This window comes from Amblyomma mixtum, chromosome 10, assembly GCF_055824585.1.
Source record: "Amblyomma mixtum isolate Tamu chromosome 10, ASM5582458v1, whole genome shotgun sequence".
NCBI classification, from domain to species: Eukaryota; Metazoa; Arthropoda; class Arachnida; order Ixodida; family Ixodidae; genus Amblyomma; species Amblyomma mixtum.
The window spans coordinates 157,063,132-157,082,623 of NC_143021.1; the positions used below are offsets into that span (position 1 = coordinate 157,063,132).

The window sequence follows — 19,492 nt, forward strand, 5'->3', positions numbered from 1 at the left end:
CATAACTCTAATAGCTAGAAAGTTGATTGTTACAAACTAGTTAACGAGCTTTCAATTAAGACAAATCATCGGTTTTTCTGGTATCCGCCACATTTGTAATACGAAGTTGCAGAAGTCAATATTTTGCGTTCAAAACCTAAATAATTAAAATTACATACACTTTCCCAGACACCCTATCATACTTTAAGAGCTTGAACACCCTGCCCATTTCTGGACGCTGCTATTTTGGGAAATTTCACACAGCTGAGCCAGTATGCCTTCTAAGAGCTTGTTGCGGCGAGGGAATGTGTGCGTAGTAACCATCATCAGGAATATTTGCGCAACATTTGACGTGCAGCAATACGAGTCTTTATCAACTCCAAAGGTGTGTGTTTCATTTTGTTTTTCTTTGCGTGCAACAATTCTCGAATTGCGTTGTGTAAACAACCCTTGACATCGAGTGGCATGCAAGTCCTAGAAACTGACGGGTCCTAGCCTAGAGCCACAATGCCAACAGTTACTTGGCGCTTAGCTTAGTTCTCTATCGGTGCTAATTTATAACTGTCACCTTACGTTTATTTCTTTTCAGAGGCGTCGAGAATCTGACATACCAGGCCGTAGCGCCGTCTCGTCTTGCTAAAATATTCATCGGCATCAGGTACTGGCCGTACTCCGTGGGTCGAAATGGTGAGAGGAACTTTCTTATTTTCAGTGTATTTTATCTACTCGCGCAGATCCTTGCTGCAGCAGACAGCTGCTGCCGGAAATATTGCTGACCAGACCATTATGTCCACCATAGCCAAACTGGGCATTATTGTACTCTCAGTGTCATTTACGCTTTTGTGTATTACCTCTCTATTTTTCGAGAACGTCTGTGCGTACAGGGGTAAAAATATGCAAAGCCCCTAAGGATGCAAGCTACAAGAGATCTCATGAGGCCCCGAACCCTCCCACTGTCTTTACATACAGACCCGCCTTGGTGGCTAAATGTTAATGGCTTTAGGTCCCTGAGTGTGAGTTCGTGAGATTGAATCCCTACCATGGCTGCCGGATTTCGGCGCCGCCAAAATGCAAGCCACGTGTCATGCAATGTCTATACTCAAACCCTCAAACCCGGCCGCCTCCTACACTGTCTGGCCCAGGAACGCCACCTCACCCTTCTTAATACTCCTGGCTCCCCTACTCGAGCGGGCACTGCCTCACAGCGCCCCACGACACCTGACCTCACTTTCTCTCGGAGTTCCCTTTCCTTTCACTGGCAGGTGACAGCCTAAACTCTTATCAGTGACCGCCGCCGCGGTGGCTCAGTGGCTATGGTGCTCGGCTGCTGGCCCGAAAGACGCGGGTTCGATCCCGGTCGCGGCGGCTGAATTTCTTTGGAGGAGAAATTCGAGGCCCGTGTACTGTGCGATGCCAGTGCACGTTAAAGAACCCCAGGTGGTCGAAATTTCCGGAGCCCTCCACTACGGCGTCTCTCATAGCCTTAGTCGCTTTGGGACGTTAAACCCCATAAACCAAACCAATCTTCTCAGTGACCACTTTCTCGTCCATATTCACACCTCTCTTTCTCACATCCCTCGTTGTCATCCGGTCATTCACACTGACTGGCACGCCTTCCGCACTAATCTCGACTCCGACTCCTTTCAGTCCTACGACGACTGGACGTCGCGCATCACTGCAGCGCTCACGTCCAGTAGCCGTCGCATTCGCACTCGTCACACAGCCCCCGACCCAGATCCTCATCTTCTCCGTTTATGGCGTCGCCGTAACGTCTTCAACGCTCCTTTCGCTCCCAACCCCACAATGCCCAACTCTCCTCCCGGATCACTGCTCTGCGGGCCGACATCGTCACCCACTCCGCCTCACTCGAGCACTCTCGTTGGAGTGCTCTTTGTGACCGTCTTGACTGTGCTTTGCATTCGCGATGCATATGGTCCCTCTTCAAATCCCTCCTTGGCACTAAGCCTGCCCTTGCTCCCACTCTAGCTAAAGCCCTCACTATGGGGCTCCCTCTGATGTTTTTGCTCAGCTCGCCTCTCTCTACCTCCCTCCCCCTCTGGCACCCTCCTACCCGATGTACTCGGGCGGTCCTAACCCCGATCTGGACCACTCCTTCACAGAGAGCTCGAATCGGCTCTGGCTGCTGATGCTACACGCTCGGCTCCCGGTGAGGATGCCATTACATATTCCACACTTCGCAACCTTCCTGACTGCGCCAAAGAATTCCTTCTTCAAACCTACAATGAGGCCTGGAACAGCGGCTGCCTGCCGAGCTCCTGGACCTCCTCCCTCATTTCTATGATTCCAAAGCGGGCAAACCTCCCTCTTTCTCTAACCTTCGGCCAATCTCCCTGACATCGTGCGTTGGTAAGACTCTTGAGGGAATAGCCTTGACCCGCCTCTGTAATTTTCTCGAGGCGAGGGATTTCTTCCCCCATTGTCTCATCGGCTTCCGACGCCGCGTCTGTGCACAAGACATGTTTCTGATTCTCCAGCACACCTTTCTGTCACCTACCCCCACTCAAATTCACGCACTTGTGACCGTCGATGTTCGCAAGGCCTTCGACAGTGTTTGCCACGACCACATCCTTTACCAACTCGACTCCCTAGACTGCGGCCCCCGCATGTACTCTTATATCCGTTCATTTCTCTCTAAACGTGTGGCTCGCTTTCGAGTAGACACCGATCTGTCCGACCCCCAGCACCTCACCCGTGGCACTCCTCAAGGTGCTGTTCTCTCTCCTACCCTTTTCAATCTTACAATGGCCCCTCTCGCCTCCCAGCTAGCTGAAATTCCCGACCTGCATCATATATTTTACGCCGATGACATGACTCTGTGGTGTTCGTCGGGCTCTCCCGGTCACGTACAGGACACCCTGCAACGTGGCCTAGATCTCATTGACTCCTTTTTCACCACCGCTGCCCTCTCGCCTGCTCCTGAAAAATCCGTGCTTCTCCTTCTCAACCATTCCTCATACCAGCGCTAACCCAACCACTTCGTCTCTCTCCACCTTTCCGGTTCTCCCATTCCTGTCGTCACGCAGTGCAAAGTTCTTGGCTTTCCTTTGCATGCGGCCAAGAACGTGCAAACCCTCCACCGTGCTGTCACCACCTGCCACTCCGTAACTCTCCTACTGCGGCGCGTGGTCACTCGGCGGTCAGGTCTCCACGAGGCTCAAGCGTGCCGAGTTGCCCACGCGCTGGCCCTCAACAAGGTCTTCTACTTTGTACCCTACATTTCCTTCAATCAGACTCAACACTCTCGAGACTGCTCTTGTGGGCCTCTACAAGGCAGCTCTAAACCTCCCTATCACTACCTCTACCGCTAAGATCTTTGCCACAGGCCTCTTTCATCCTCTCCGTTCTCTTCTCTCTCTCCAACGTGACTCGCAGCTTGCCCGCCTTTCCCTTACCCTGTCAGGGTCAGTGGTTACTGACTCAAGCGGGTGTCTTGCCGATTCCCATCGCCCCCTTTACCTTTCCTATTCCAACCCCGGCTCCCAATCTTCGTACCCTCCCCCTCCCGACCAACATGTCCCCCGTCCTGCACGCCGGCCGTCGTCATGCGGCCGCGCAGCACCATTCCCCTCTCTTTGAAACCCAGGGTGTAGCCTACACGGATGCGTCCTTCATGGCTCCTCGAGGTTCCTGCGGCTACGCCCTGTACCATCCCCCCACCTCCCCGCTCCTGAAACCCACACCAGCGGGCCGTATCTACACACTCCGGATGCACTGTCCCTCGAGGTCCTCGCCATTGCACATGCCCTTCAGTCATTTGCTCTCCTTCCCTCTCTTCAAGAGTACACAGTCTACTCAGACTCACAAGCCGCTATACACCACATACAGAAACGCACAGGAGGTCGGACAGGAGGTCGGACGAGCGGTCTCCGCATTGGAGCCTTCTATCGTTTTCCTCCGCTGGGTCCCTGGGCATTCAGGGATTGACGGCAATGAGCTGGCCCATCAGCTCGCCCGAGACGCACTTTTGCGGGCACCGTTGATCCCCTGGCCCAAGGCCTCGGAGGACGGTGGGAGACTCACCCTTCGCCGCACCATAAAAGAGGTCTACCTCGAGCTCCGCCTAGACAAACGCCTTTACCCTCCCCCTCATCCATCGCTCACGGTGCCAGAGGCTCGCCTTCTTCAGCACATCCAAATGAATGCAGTTATCACCCCGTCTCGCCTCTTTCTCTATCGCTATCGATCAGACCCTTGCTGCCCCAACTGCCCCTGTATCTATGCGGAACTGGCCCATTGACTCTTCTATTGCCCGGCTGCTCAGCAGTCGGGTTCCTACCCCCCACCTTCTTTACCCATCACCACCTGGCTCGACTGGCTTGGCGCTGAAGGGGAGCAAGAACAGCGACTTCTGGTCGTCCAGGCGGTCAACATGCTCGGCCTGTAAATTATGGCCGAATAAAGGTCTTGTACTACTACTACTACTACTACTACTACTACTACTACTACTACTACTACTACTACTACTACTACTACTACTACACATTAGAAGTCCCTGATAGTAAAAACATACCTGGAGCCCTCCACTACGGCGCATCTTGAAATTACCTGCCTTCCTTATAATGTCTCATCCATCCATTTTTTCACTGACAGGTTCCCACCGTCAGGGCTACAATTAGTGTGCCTTTCGTTTGCTCGTTTTGCATTTTTAAACTGCCTACTCAGAAAAAGCAGACAACAATTTGCAAAGTGCTTTCTCTGCAATACCATTCGGGAAATCACAGCCACGTTTGCTTTGGAGTTATGGGAATTTAACGTCGAAAAGCGACTCAGGCTATGAGGGTCACAGGAGTTAAGGGCTGCCGATAATTTCGACCATTTGGGGTTCTTTGACTTGCACTGACATCGCACACTACACGGGCCTCTAGAATTTCTCCTCCAAAGAAATTCAACCGTCGCGGCCTGGATCGAACCCGCGTCTTTCGGGTCAGCAGCCGAGCACCATAACCACTGAGCCACCGCTGACACATACGCTTCAGAAATATTGGTTACCTCCGCCCTAGAAAGGCCATTCTATTTTTTCGCAGCGCATATCAACCAAAGATGCACCCGTAACTGAACCTGCATTCTTGGCTAAATCAACGTTCACGTGCGGCCACGTCAAGAATATTAGGCGCCATATTCTGCTGGCAAAGAATCGCTATGCAATAAAGCTGCAGAGTGTATATGTTCCACTACGACAAATTTTTATTTCTATGTTTCTAACTTGCTGCGCGGCTTGCTCCAGACTAATTGGCGCTTGAGAGATCATCGCGCATCCTGTAGGGACTAGCGTGTATGCGAGAAAATTGGCTGTGGTTTAGCTCTGGTTACACCGGGAGAACTGCGAAAGGAACATCTGCGCGTCGCCATATATAGTTGCGTGAGCTACACTACCCACAGTCTCGCCGTTTCGCGGGCTCTTGCACGACCAACTGCGTATGCGCGAAAAGCAAGTGACGTCACTACGCACAGCTGGCGTGCTGGCGGCCCCGTACGCTAGCTGTGCGCCGCTACTGCGCATCGAAGAGGAGAGAGAGAGAGGCGATGGGAGCGCGCGGCAGCGGCGGCGGCTCCGGCACACTAGCTATGCGCCGCTACTGCGCATGCGCAACTGGCGAGCGCAGCGGCGGCACCTCTGAGTCACCCGCGCAGCGACGGCGGCGGCGCGCCAGCTGTGATCCGTGTGACGTCACTGCTCCTCGCGCATGCGCAGTATGGCCTTTCCTCGGGTCCGCAAAATGGCTCCGCGACTAGGGTAGTGTTGCGTTCGCAACAAAATTATAATTTCAGGATACTGTATCCACGAATGGCTGAGATGTGCTGACCTTACGGCTTTAGTTGTTGGCTTACTTACGCCCGGAGTAACCTTGTCCTTGTCCTGTAAAGTGACGTCAGTGCATGTCGAAACGTTTGTCGCGTGACCTTGAGTGACCGCGCCAAGCCGCGTGTAGGCGGTGTGCATCGACGTCGCTTGGCTCGTGAGTGCGACGTCACTCGATCGCTCGCTACTCGGGCACAGAAGATAACTCGCCCGCGGTCGCAGCTGGAAGAAGTGTCGGACGCGAGCGTAAAGGACGGATAGGTACAGCTCTAGATTACAGCGGCTGTGAAGCGAAGCAAGAGTTTCAGCAACGACAGGAGCCTAACTGGCGAGCTAGCAACGCCAATCAATGAGGGAACGGCGCCATGATCCGAAAGTGCGCTGTTTCTTTGAAGGCAATTGTGCTTTAATTCTAAACCAATCTGTTCGGCTTCGCTTTTTCTGTGTGCGAAAGACAAAGAACAGCGTATCCCAGGATGCCTCTTTAGTCCAAGAGCCCTCTGGCTGCAGCCTGGCTCCGTCGATCAGCTTAAGCTAACACTTTCAGAGTGGCTGCTAATTTTAGCGGTAGGTGTACACTTAACCGTCTCAGTGATCACCGATGCGATAGTAAGGAAGGCTGACCAATTAGGCAGCGCTTAAATCTGCATCATCTTTCTTTGCCACTAGTTAGAATTGGCCTTGTAAAATAATAATGTTCTCACGTTTGCAGGGCATAATCATGTTCCTCATCGGCTGCGTCTACGCCTTAGGTACGTGTCTCTATATATGCTCATTGGCTTGGCACAAAAGTTCATAGCACGCATTGTATTATCGCATTGTTCTTAGCAACAGGTTTGGTTTGGTTTGTTGGGGTTTAACGTCCCAAAGCGACTCAGGCTATGAGGGATGCCGTAGTGAAGGGCTCCGGAAATTTCGACCACCTGGGGTTCTTTACCGTGCACTGACATCGCACAGTACACGGGCCTCTTGAATTTCGCCTTCATGAAATTCAGCCGCCGCGGCCGGGGATCGAACCCGCGTCTTTCGGGCCAGCAGCCGAGCGCCGTAACCACTGAGCTACCGCGGCGGGGTCTTACCAACAGGATTCTTAGCAAATGGAGTGTCAGTAAAGCATTATGACACTAACCGGCCGACGAATTATCGCATTAGGACCCACGCTTACCCAGCTGATAGCCCTCACGTGGGTTCCTGGTGCCGGGAGTCAGCGCAGTAATGCGCTGGCTCAAGAACTAGCCCCCCGGGTCCCGGAAGGTCAGACACCCGAACCCTTCCGGTAAACCTCGCGGGCTCTGTTCATGTACTGCCAAGTTACCACTCATACAAAACAACCGCATCACACTCCCACCACCTCACCGTACACTAGATTCACGATACAGTGCAGTCTGGCGGTGTCTGGAGACAAGTTTGAAACACTAGCCTAAACCAGCAGGATGCGTTGTTGGGCAAGTTGGTTCATATTGCATTAGAAAGATGGGATGCGCACATGGAACAATCATGAGAAAGAAGACGGAACGGGCGCAAACTTGCAACTGAGGTTTATTCAAGGAATTGACATTTATACGTATGCATGTCAGCACTGGCAACAATGGGCATCAAAGGCAGGTAGGGCGGATAAAAAACGAGATAAAAACACTAGGTGGATTCAGGTCATCATGTTTTCGAGGAAACGTGCCTCTCTATTATAACGTAACGAAAAACGAAAACGCACGGCAACGTAACGAAAAAGCACGGGAACTTCTCGAGGCATATTTCACCAAAAAGAAAGGAAAAGCTTCCATCAGTGACATGTCAATAAATTAGGAGGGTAGATGTGTAGGCCAGTTGGTGAGACATGAAGGAGCTAAACACCGCAGCGGGCACGGGACAGAGACCGCCCTCTGTCGTCTTCTTTCTCTGTCCCGTGTCCGCTGCGGTGTTTAGCTGCTTCATGTCAATCAAACTTTATAATAGAGAGGCACGTTTCCTCGAAAACATGATGACCTGAATCCACCTAGTGTTTTTATCTCATTTTTTATCCGCCCTATCTGGCTTTGATGCCCTTTGTTGCCAGTGCTGACATGCGTATGTGTAAATGTCGATTCCTTGATTAAACCTCAGTTGCTAGTTCGCGCCCGTCCCGTCTTCTTTCTTGTGATTGTTTCATGTGCGCACCCAATCCTTCTAATAGCTTAAACCAAAGTACGTCTATTGCAGACAAACTGGTACATTTCAGCCTACCTCGTTCATCGCTGCCACCCTACTTTGACTCTCCCGCTCTGCTCAACATGCGGGGCGAGCAACGACACCCTTATGCACTACATGCGGGAATGCTCCAAACCCATGGCAGTCGCACTTATACCCACCCCATCCCCCTCTTCATGGGAGGCCGCTCCGCGAGTTTCTCAGTCAACTGGTCAAACTTGGCTGGTAGACAGAGCTCTCAGTCGTGCAGTCTTGGACAGTTGAGAGCCCACCCTTGAGGACTTTGTTTTTTATTGCTGAAATAAAATTGTTGCCGCCACCCCCACCAGCACCATGGACGAAGAAGTGGTACGTGCTTTATGGAGGAAGGGTATGAGTCCCGTATTGCCACTCAGTGTTTCATGTTCGAACGCTCTTGGCCGTATCATTCCCACACTTGTTTCTACTCCATTAAAAGGGAGTGGAGAAATGTTCATCTTGAAGTAGAAATGTTATAGCGCAAACAAAGACACGGACAAGAGAGACGAAACACACATGCAAGCGCTAACTGTCAAATGGGTCTATTCGTCGAAAGCCACACCTTTTATAGGCCGAAGGATCGTGACAGAGAAGATGTGTGTGTGTGCTTGTGTGTGTGTTTCGTCTCTCTTGTCCGTGTCTTTGTTTGCGCTATAACATTTCTACTTCAAGATGATCTACCAACTCGCTCAACAGGAAGTTTTAATGGAGAATTGTTGGAGGTTAAATCAAAACGCTGATAAGTAAGAAATGTTTCACGCTGCAACATCGATTTTTCCCAAAGGCCTCATTTGGTATGCCCTATGCCCTGAGACTAATTTTTCGTCTTTAGCTATTCTGTTTTGAAAAGAAGCGGGTTTGTTTGATTGTAAGCACGTTATTGTGTTGTCATCAGTATTTCTTTTTCAACAAAATTTTAGCTAGATTAGGGCAAATGTGCAGAGAGGTGAAAACCTTTTATCTTTTGAATGAACTGGAGAGTTTGGCTGCGAAGATGTTGAGAATATTTATTGATGACGAACGCCTTTTTCTTTGCCCTTCTCATATTGCCGCGTCCTAGTGGGAGAGCTGACGACTAGGATGAAGTGTGCGTGTCTGCGCTACAGCCATCTTGGTCGGGCAGTCTACTATGCCGTCTCAGTTATTTTGTTTCTAGGGTTCGTTACACTTTAAGGTGGAGGAGTCGGGCTGGGTACCAAGTCCTGTGTATACCCCTAAAGGCCGTCTGTGAACGTGGATTTCACTCCAGTGCACTGCAGTGCGACCCTACGCCTCCAAGATGAGTCGCCCAAGTTCGGACCCTTGCTCCTGATAACCAGAGCTACCGGTGCTATGCAAAGGTTGGACGCGGAAAGTACGGCTAGCGGCGCGCAGTTCATGGTCCTCCAGGTGCATACGCCGACGACCTTCCATGGCGAGGTGTTCTAGAGTACTCAGAAGTGCTTGCCCGATTCGAACCCATCGCCGGGTACAATGGCTGGGATGCGGAGCGGAAGCTCCGCAACATTAACTTAGCTCTCGTCAACTCCCTGCGGACTTGATGCAAAAACCACGAAGCTGCGTTGCCATCTTGAAACCAGTTTTGTCACTAGCTGCTAGTGATCTACGCCAACAATGACCGACGGGAACGACAAGAGCCGCTGCAGTCCAGGGACTAGTGACAGATAGAGAGCGTCACGATGTACTACATTCAATAGGGCTGATCCGAACACGCCCGAGGGCAAGAAAGTGCGTCACTTCATGCAAGAGATCAAGCAAGAACGCATGCAACGACAATCCTTCGGCCGGCCACTGAGGTGCCGACCGAACATTAGCAGCATTCGTTAGAGGTGCTCTCAGTCCAAGCTCCTGTCTTCAGTCCAGCGCTACATCAAGACAAGCCGCTAATGCCAGCGGCGAAATACGCCACTCGTGAAACCTGCAGAGTCTCTCCAGCTAATACCAACGTCTACAGCACTTATTCTAAAAAGTGGAAATAGACCTGCTGGGCCTATTCCCAGCGTAGTCGCCTGGGAACAAAGGAAGAGCAGTAGCGACAGACTACTTAACGCGGTAGACCTAGAAAAAGCCGGTTCCACGCACAACTGCAGCCATAATTAGGTTATGATTTATAGGGGTTTAACTTCTCAAAGCGAGTCAGGCTATGAGGAACGGCCTAGTGCAGGACTCCGGGCATTTCGACCGACTGTGGTTATTTAGCATGCACTGACATCGCACAGTACACGGGGCTCTAATATTTTGCCTCCATCGAAGTGCGACCGCCGCGGCCGGTATCGAACCCGCGTCATTCGGGTCAGCAACCGATCACCATAACCACTTTGCCACCACGGCGTCAGCAGCAATAGTGGCCCAGTCTTCCGTCACACTGCACCATTGGTAGTCACCATGGAATGCGGCGCCATTTTTTTATCACGGCCCAGTTCATGCGGTCTCTGACCTTACCCGCTCCAGTCACAGAAAGATTGCGCTCATCATTCGCGAACAAATAGGATGACTTTACGCCTCAATGCGACGCTTGCCGACGTGGTCTCTATGCATATCGATGCTGAACACCGCACACTGGACGACTGTCTTTCGCATGGAACCGTTGCCTACGTTACGGTCGAGCAGGATACTACCCATCATACCCCTTCCCAGCTGGCCTGCGGTCGTCGCGTCATCACAATGCTGTACGCTATGCTGCCTACTGGTCGCGACGAAGATGACGCCAACGCCTATGCTGACGTCAGCAGATTCCTCCAGCAGGTTGAGGAAGCCCGTCAGCTAGCAAAGTGTCGAATACAACGCCAGCAGCACCTCGACGCCGGTCGGTACAACATCCGACGCCGAGACGTTCAGTACGAACGTGCCGATTATGTATGGGTCTGTGCACCAAGAGTCTCGGATAAGTTACTCCGCCTCTACTTCAGTGCCTACGAGGTAGTTCTGGTGTTTTACCATGGAGTTTTACTGGAGTTTTACAATGGCAGCAAAGATCCTCACCACGCCGGCGCCATCCGACCGACTGTCCATTTGGTTAGCATGAAACACTAACCACGATAGGATGGAATCCGCAGTGCTGCCAGCTTTCCGATAGTCTTCACTTCGCTCCGCACAGAGCACAATGAGCAATACTCCCGTGTGGTTTGCGGAACGTCATTTTATTTTTCTTTTGGTCGGTGCCTTTTATTTCTTTTTTAGCCGCCGCGGTGGCTCAGTGGCTATGGTGCTCGGCTGCTGGCCCGAAAGACGCGGGTTCGATCCCGGCCGCGGCGGCTGAATTTCGTTGGAGGTGAAATTCTAGAGGCCCGTGTACTGTGCGATGTCAGTGCACGTTAAAGAACCCCAGGTGGTCGAAATTTCCGGAGCCCTCCACTACGGCGTCTCTCATAGCCTTAGTCGCTTTGGGACGTTAAACCCCATAAACCAAACCAACCTTTTATTTCTTCGTCATGTTTCACACCGACAAGACGGGCTTCCGTCAAACTCTAGACTTCTTTACCTCTGGACCTTCTGTTAGTTGCCAGCGTCGAGCCGCCGCTTTGGGGGAGGGGACAATTCCGTGCACTAGTGTGCGTGCAGACGATGAGGACGAACTGCGTGTCGGAGCGACAGCTATCTTGTTGGAGCACAATTTTTTCTGTGCTGTCCCAGTGAATCTGTTCCTAGTGTTCGTTGCAATAATTTATTCTGTGAGAAACAAAAAAGTATTTATTGAACCTGATTCTATTTGCAATGTCGACGACCTTTTCCAATACACAAGTATTCGCATCGAGGCCGAAGGCAGGTTTTGAATTTTTATACACAGCAGTCAAAAACTTGCTACTTAAGGTCCAGTAGAATGTTTAGAAAAGCAAAAACGTTATCTTTTACAACTTTATAAATACGTTCGCCATTATAAACGCTTTTGTTCTTAATTTATATTCGTTTTCAAACTATAGCCCATATGGGAAAAATAAAGTTCATTTCCTACTGCAAAGTGTTCTTTCCATTCATCATGAGATTTTTTATCGGAAATAGGATTTATTAGACACCTCCAGGTGCATTTCAGAAGGACGATTACTGGAGAAATGTGGCGTCCGTATCAATTCCTCCGAGAGTATAAAGCAACACGTCATTTATGCGTATGCCAAAACACTCCCGGAACGCGAGTGCGCGTTGTGCAGATGAAAAAAAATTCAAGGGGCTCTTTGTTGACCTAAAGTGCGGTAAGGCGAAATCCTTAAGCGTAGTGTTGCTGTTTATGTCACTGATGTGTGGTTAAGAGTGGAACACGACAGCGTCTTGCAACGCTGCCAGGGAGCCCTCAAAACGCCATCGCCCATTCGGCTCTACGCCATGCTCGACGGCAAATTGGTTTTTGAGGAAAGAAAATGTATCTTTCTCGCATATCTCCGTGGACACCTGAGCCTCGCCCTAAGGAAAGTGAGGAAGATGAGAGTGAACGAAGACACCCTATTCACTAGACGCGCCTTTGTTCATTCCGAACCATCGAGCTGGCATGGCGGATTGGTTAGCGTGCTCGTCTCGCACTCCGGAGACCCTGGTTCGATTCCCCATCTCGACCCATTTCCTACTCTCTTTTATTTGTTTATGTGACCTGACTAGAAAGGTTCTTTAGGCTAATTGGTCTTCACCATTGTTCTAGTGCCATCCATCATGTCCTGTCACTCACCTGTCAAGTGATGGAAGTCTCTAGAATGTTCGACACGATGTCTATGATACGTCTAGAAACGTCTAACTATTAACGATGGTTATTGATAGTTAAGCATGACTTTCACATTTCGTGATACTAGTTAATGTATGGTTAGTGATAGTTAGCGTGACCTTAACTTGTACACTGATTAATTAGTGCTAATTAAGGTACAGGTGCAGTGCACAGTAACACATGCCACTTCTTAACTACTACTAATTACCAATTATTCATTAAGTAAAATGATATAATCATTAAATCTCTTTATATCATGTTCCGATGTCTTTCGATTGCACCCGATTAAGCATCGATTGGCTATTTCTTGGCAAATGCCCATATAAGGCATGCATCCGAAACGCGGACACATTTGCTAACACGGCTTAGTCACGAGAGTATGAAGCATTAAAGGCTTTCGCCTTAAAATATCTGCCGCTACCTAACGAACTGCCCAGCGTGGAGTGAAGTCATCGACATATCTCCAGCCCATCGCTTCCCTCTTCCTCCTAAATTCTGTACTCCGCTCAGCAGGTTTCGAGAAACTACTATGGCCTGTACGGAATTACAAATAAAAAGAATGACGTAGAATACCTATCGCTAATTCTGTTGGGAACAATGTTGAGAGGAAAAACAGAGGTGGTTAGAAGCGAAGAATACATTATTTCTTTCTAATTGTTGTCCTCTTTCTCTAATTTGTCCTTCCAAACTGAGCGATTTGTTCTCCCGGAATTTTTGATTTTGTGACTGCTTTCTACATGTACCTCTCGCTCACGCAGCTGCGGCTTGGACTGCTGTCCTGGCACTCCCCCATCTGCTCGACAAAGCCGGATTCGGGAGGATGGGGGTGAGGCCGGGCTCGCTGGCCTCCAAGCTGCAAGCCCGCTACAAGGGTGTAATCCCCAAGCATGGATACTTTTCGAAGCTCCAGCAGTGGGGAATGACCAGTCCTCCAGCCATCGTCAACCTCGCTGTTGGCGTTGCAGCTGGGCACGTTGCCTTGGGGCTAGCGTCATGACGGTGCGATTCAACACGACTGTCGTTTTCTAGCAGAGTGGACTCGGACCGGGCCACCAATGCCTTAGCGTCGCTAGCGCCTTCTGGCCACCTGCAATAAAAATTCCACGAGCAAGAGCTTAGACAAAACAAAACACGTGCGGCAGTTCTTTTACGAAGGCACGAACTGAACTGGATTCGTTATGCACAGCGGTGGGAGGTACGCTTGCATAGCTGTGACAGTCTGCAGTTCACTTCCTCATGTAATAATGGGTTTTGGATACATGAAAGCTCAGGAAAGCGAAACGAACTGCGTGTTATGCATGACAGATAGCGTGAGGGATGCATAACTTTGGTCAGAGCCGGTCGACTTGCCAGAATGTAGGGTTAAATTTAGGTGCTTCACTGTTCTGAGCAGAAAACCACTTTAATCGAAAAATTTGTCATCACTTTAGTGTAGACGGAATGAACCAAGCCTTGGATTTCTTTCTTTGCGCGATCCATGAAACCACTCATTCGACGGCATTTGGCGCCTCAGAAAGCACACTTCGAGAACCGGAGTTTGCGGTCTGCACCTATTAGTGATGTCTTCGGGCTGGGATAATCAAAACATGCCAATTAGCCCTATTGACAATCTCACGACCATATTATCACTGCACTAACCTATTCGAGAACAGCAGTCTGCTCTTATCAGCGATATCTACGGGCTGGGATGATCAAAAGAAGCCAATTAACCCTTTTGGGAATCTCTGGGCCATATTATAACTCATGATGTAGCAATAGCGCACAAGGAACACGAGGGACAGAAAGGAAACGACGGAGACAAGCGCTAATTGTTACATCATGGACGTTTACAAATTGCCCAAATTTCGGCTTTGCTATATTATTACTGCACTAAAGCAAGGTATCTTTAATATGTGCACGGTTTTGGGCCAAAGCTGTTATCCTGAGTATTAAGCATGCAATGTTTTCAGCTCCCGTTGTCGCGCGTCGCGGGTGACCTTGGCGCTGGGCCGGAGAACATTGAGCCGAACCTAAAAGACCATTGGCGACACCTTCCTTCGCCCCCTGGAGCACGCGCTGTCCTGGTGGCACTTGGTTAACGAGGCTTTAGCGCCGCGTACGCGGCGTCTTAATTATCATCATATCTCTTCTTAGCACAATTAATAACATCTTTGAAAAAATTCTTGCAAACAGATTCAATAAGTTTTTAGATAAATACGATATCCTCAGTACACAACAACATGGTTTCAGGTCACACCATTCAACTTCCACAGCAGTTCTGTCACTTACCCAGAAAATTAACACGGCTTTGCACAATGGCATGTTAGTTGGAGTAATATTTTTGGATTTAAAAAAGGCATTCGACACAGTTGATCATTCTATACTGATAACAAAACTAAAACACTACGGCTTTCGTCATAATATTTCCGACCTACTCACTAGTTATATCACTGACCGTGAACAAGTTGTGGTAATGAATTCCTTTACATCCTCACCGCACAAGCTTTACACTGGAGTTCCGCAAGGATCCGTACTTGGTCCATTATTGTTTTCCTTATACGTTAATGACTTACCTTCATTTATCGGCTGTTCAACACTTGTGATGTATGCTGATGATACATGCTTAATTATAACGGCAGATACAATGAAAGAGCTAGAGGAAAAAGCAAATCAAGAAGTCCATAAAATAGCGCAATGGTTCTCAGCTAATAAGCTGACAATAATCACGAAAAAAACTAAATACCTGATATTCCATTCAAGAAGAAAAGTAATCGACCCAACTGATGTCAGAATCCTTGTAAATAATGCACTAATAGAACACACGTTGTCATTTAAATATCTGGGTGTCACATTTGACAGCCACTTACACTGGCAAGACCAAATTGAGGCAGTCTGCGGAAAATTGGCATCTGGATGTCATGCTCTTCATCAAGTTAAGGAATTATTTGACATCTCTACATTACGAATGCTTTATTTTGCCTTCATCGAAAGCCATCTATCATACTCTGTCGAAGCATGGGGTGGAACTTACCATACGTATTCAAATCCTATTATCCGTCTTCAAAAACGTGCATTAAGAATAATAAACAAGTCTAACCGTTATGAGCACAGCAAACCGTTATTCTGCAAGTCAATGATCCTTCCATTTGATTCATTGTACCGATTAAAAATCTCTGTATGTATTCACAACATAGTAAGACACAACCACCCTTTTCATGCATCAATACTTCATCTCCCGATTCGGTCCACTAGAAGCCTCTCTTTCGGCAATTTCAACCTCCCTCCCATCCGCAATGTATATGGTGAGCGTTTAGTGTAGTCTGCTGGGGTAAAAATTTGGAACGCGATACCCATTTCTCTTAAAAAGTCACACAATTTTGCTGGTATGTTTAAAAAACACTTAACTGAAATAATTGATTTAACCTGAAATTCTTGTTTTCGTCACAGTTTTCTGTTATTATGTACTCTGTATGTAACACGATAGTTTTTACTAACACTTGATGTCCGAAAGTTCTTTTTGCATGTCATGTTTTCAAAGCTATTTTCTTTCTTTTGCCGCGCCGAATGTTATCTACCAGTGTTATTTAGACTGCTTTGCTTTTAATCTTGTACTACGCTTACGCTTTTCTGTATATGTCCGCCGTTTTTGAATTTGCTTTTACGTATTTCGTGTACTTGGACCCGAACTAGCCGCTGGCTATGGGTCCAAAAAGTGTTTGTATTTTCTATAAAAGAAATTCGAAAATAAATTGAAATTGAAATTGAAATTGCGCAAGGTCCTGCCGCGATATCCATCAGCACAGCAGGTAAATGCCGATTCACATATGACTGACGAAATCACCAATTCCGACCGTGGACAGAGCATCACATCATCCGAGGTCACTGACTCTGCCTTATCCGCGGGCGGCAGTGGCTCACATGCTGATGGCGGAAGCCGAGAGCGGACGGATGGGAAAACCAGTTGCGGTAAGCCTCCCCGTAACGTGCCGTCACCCTCTCGTTGTTTTCCATTGTCCTCCTCGCAGAAAAAGGCAGGCGAAGGAACCGCGCCAGCCACGCCGATTTAATGGCACAATAGCGCCCCCCTCCTAGTAAAGAAGAATATAAGTTAAAATTTCAGTAATTGAAGCTATTATAGAGCTCTCTCGGCGCTGAGGGCACACTCCCAAGAGTTGTCCTCATCGAGTGTGTGATTGGTGCCGCCGGTGTAATTAGGGAATGGTGTAGGTGGAGTTGTGGTAAGGTATTGTGCTTTAAGAGCGTCTAACAAGACGTCATCCCGGAGAGGGAACTTGTGTAGTGTGCGGTTGACATTTTTCCTTTGCGTTGCTTATTGTCTTCTGGCTCGAGTGAGCATCGAAGAAATGTTCGCGTGTCATTGAGGCCGAGGTTGCCGCTCATGCGATCGCACAGCTGGGCCCATTGCTGGCGTGCCAGTTGGATTGCATGCGCTTCAATCTCCTTTACTAGCGGGGCTATGAGTCGCCTCAGTGGCCGATTGTGTTTATTAGCGAGCTACCTTTTTTTTGCAGGCTGACGTTCGCTTCCCAAAGATGTAGTAGGCGACTATCTGCCGTCTCTGCATTTCTGGTGTCAGGGATCGTGGACGTGACCCCAGCCATGTCCTTCGTGATGGTTTGTTCTGAGGCGACCAGATCTGTGATGGTGTCTTGGACGTCCTGTCTGATTTGACAGAATTTGCACTAGTCCATCACCCCCAGGCGTGGTTTTCTAACCTGGACTAAGGTTGTGAGGTCGAGTTTGGTGCGGAGTAGATAGTGATCACTATTGAACGAGTGCTGCATGTTTGTCCAATGACTTTTGGGGAAATGTTTTGAGAGGATTGGGTCCGGGCTGGTGTTGCGTCGAATGCTTGTTCCAATTGGATAAGCCTTCGTTCTGGGAGAAAGTTCGAACTGAGTCATTTGCGATAGTTTTTACGGTAGCCCAATTGGTGTGGTTGGCGTTTAAGTCTGAAATTATCAGAATGAAGCTGTTCGTACTGATGGTGAGTGCCTGGAGCATTGCTGCAATGAGAGGTGACGGAGGGCGTTTTGGAGGGGCTATATATCTTTAATATGAAGAGGCTGCTGTCAGTGCGCTCTCAGGGCAAGAGTTCTAATATTAGGCCGCCTGTGTCATAAAATTCAAAAGCGTGCTCAATTGAGGTAAAGATACAGTCAACTAGCGTCGCTACTCACGTTCGTGACAGCACACTGGTTTACTCATGAACTGTGCAGTGTCGAAGCTTTAGCGAGTTTCTTACAACACAATGACGGTCTGCTGAGAGGTTTTGGAGGTGAAGTTAGCTGGGTGAGCACAGCTGTGCCTACCGAGTTGTGAGCTTCATTTCCAGCTTGCGCCTTGCGCTTAAAGGTGCACTGAAGAGGAATCTAAAACTCTAACTCGTATTTTTGCCGCGGAAACTCGATCTACACGTTCCGAGCGTTTAATTGGAGGGTTACGAGTAGGTGACGAGGGCGTGAGGAGGACGTGGAGGCATCGGAAGAGGGTGGAGTGGGTGAGGGAACAAATGCGGGTTAATGACATCCAAGTCGAAATCAGGAGGAAGAAATGGGCTTGGGCAGGGCATGTAATGCGAAGGCAAGATAACCGCTGGTCCTTATGGGTGACAGAGTGGATTCCAAGAGTAGGCAAGCGTAGCAGGGAGCGGCAGAAAGCTAGGTGGGCAAATAAGATAAAGAAGTTTGCGAGGATACGGTGTCGGCAACTGGCAAATGACAGGATTAATTGGAGAGACATGGCAGAGGCCTTTGCCCTGCAGTGTCTATATAGTCAGGCTGATGATGATGATGATTCGAGCCGCCATCTTATCATCCTCTCGAGCCCAAGCCTCTGCAGACTGTGGCCCGCTCGAGCATGGCGCACCTGATCTTGAGCTGGCTGGGCAGCCGCGTTTTGTCGTGGAGAGAGCGCAACAACTGCTACCAAAGGCTGCCGAGGAGTCGCTGGATTTTCATCCACGCTGCTCTCTTGGTAGTCAGTCGCTGCAGTGCATTGCACCACGTCTGGTGTAAGCCACTGGCGTCTGCAAAGAAGTGTCGGCCGAATATCGAGCTGCAAGTGGTGTGGTGCTCTAAACGTCATGGTCGGAAGCCTTAGGCACCTCGAAGATGTCCATGGACAGCAGAGCGCCTCTGAATCATCCCGCGAATGAGGAGCCAGGTATCAGGGGAGATCCGTACAAGGCATCCGATGTGGAAAGGAAATGAGGGATAGGTTCCAAAATCAAGGCAATGACAGCGCTAAATGCCGCCAATTCGCAGGATGGTCTCCCTACCTCGAAGGTTGGAGTTAAGGTACTAACAAAATGGCGGGGCTTACAACTTTAGAAGTCGCTCTTAAAGTTCTAACCTTATGGAACCGTCGGCGGCGGTGCCAGTTAAAGCACATGTTTGGAAGATGTAGGTCGGTCAAATGTTTAGGGTAAGCCCCCAAGGTGGAGTAGATTTGTAATAGGGGAGTGATTACTCATTGAAATCCACCCAAGCGCAGCCATACGGCTACAAAGGAAAGCTATACAGCTTTGTCAGAAACTTCACAGTTAAAGAAAAATTTGTCCTGGTACGGGGTTCGAGCCCGGGACCACCGCTTCACCGGAGCAGTCGCTCTACCAATCGAGCTAACCGGAACGGCAAGGTTACGGTAAGGCGAGAGCGAATTGATCAATAACTCGAAGTGGGAACAGTGTTGGTCAGATGTTTAGGGGAATCCCCCAAGGTGGAGTAGATTACTGATTGACATCCACCCAAGCGCAGCCATACGGCTACAAAGGAAAGCTATACAGCTTTTACAGAGATTTC

The 19,492-nt window shown here is 49.3% G+C and overlaps 1 non-coding gene across 1 annotated transcript; it reads right to left on the reverse strand.

Moving 5' to 3' along the window:
* Positions 1-6,796: 6,796 nt before the first annotated feature.
* TRNAS-GCU (transfer RNA serine (anticodon GCU)) lies at positions 6,797-6,869 on the reverse strand. The gene has a single exon. It is a non-coding gene; the product is annotated as a tRNA-Ser (tRNA).
* Positions 6,870-19,492: the final 12,623 nt, after the last annotated feature.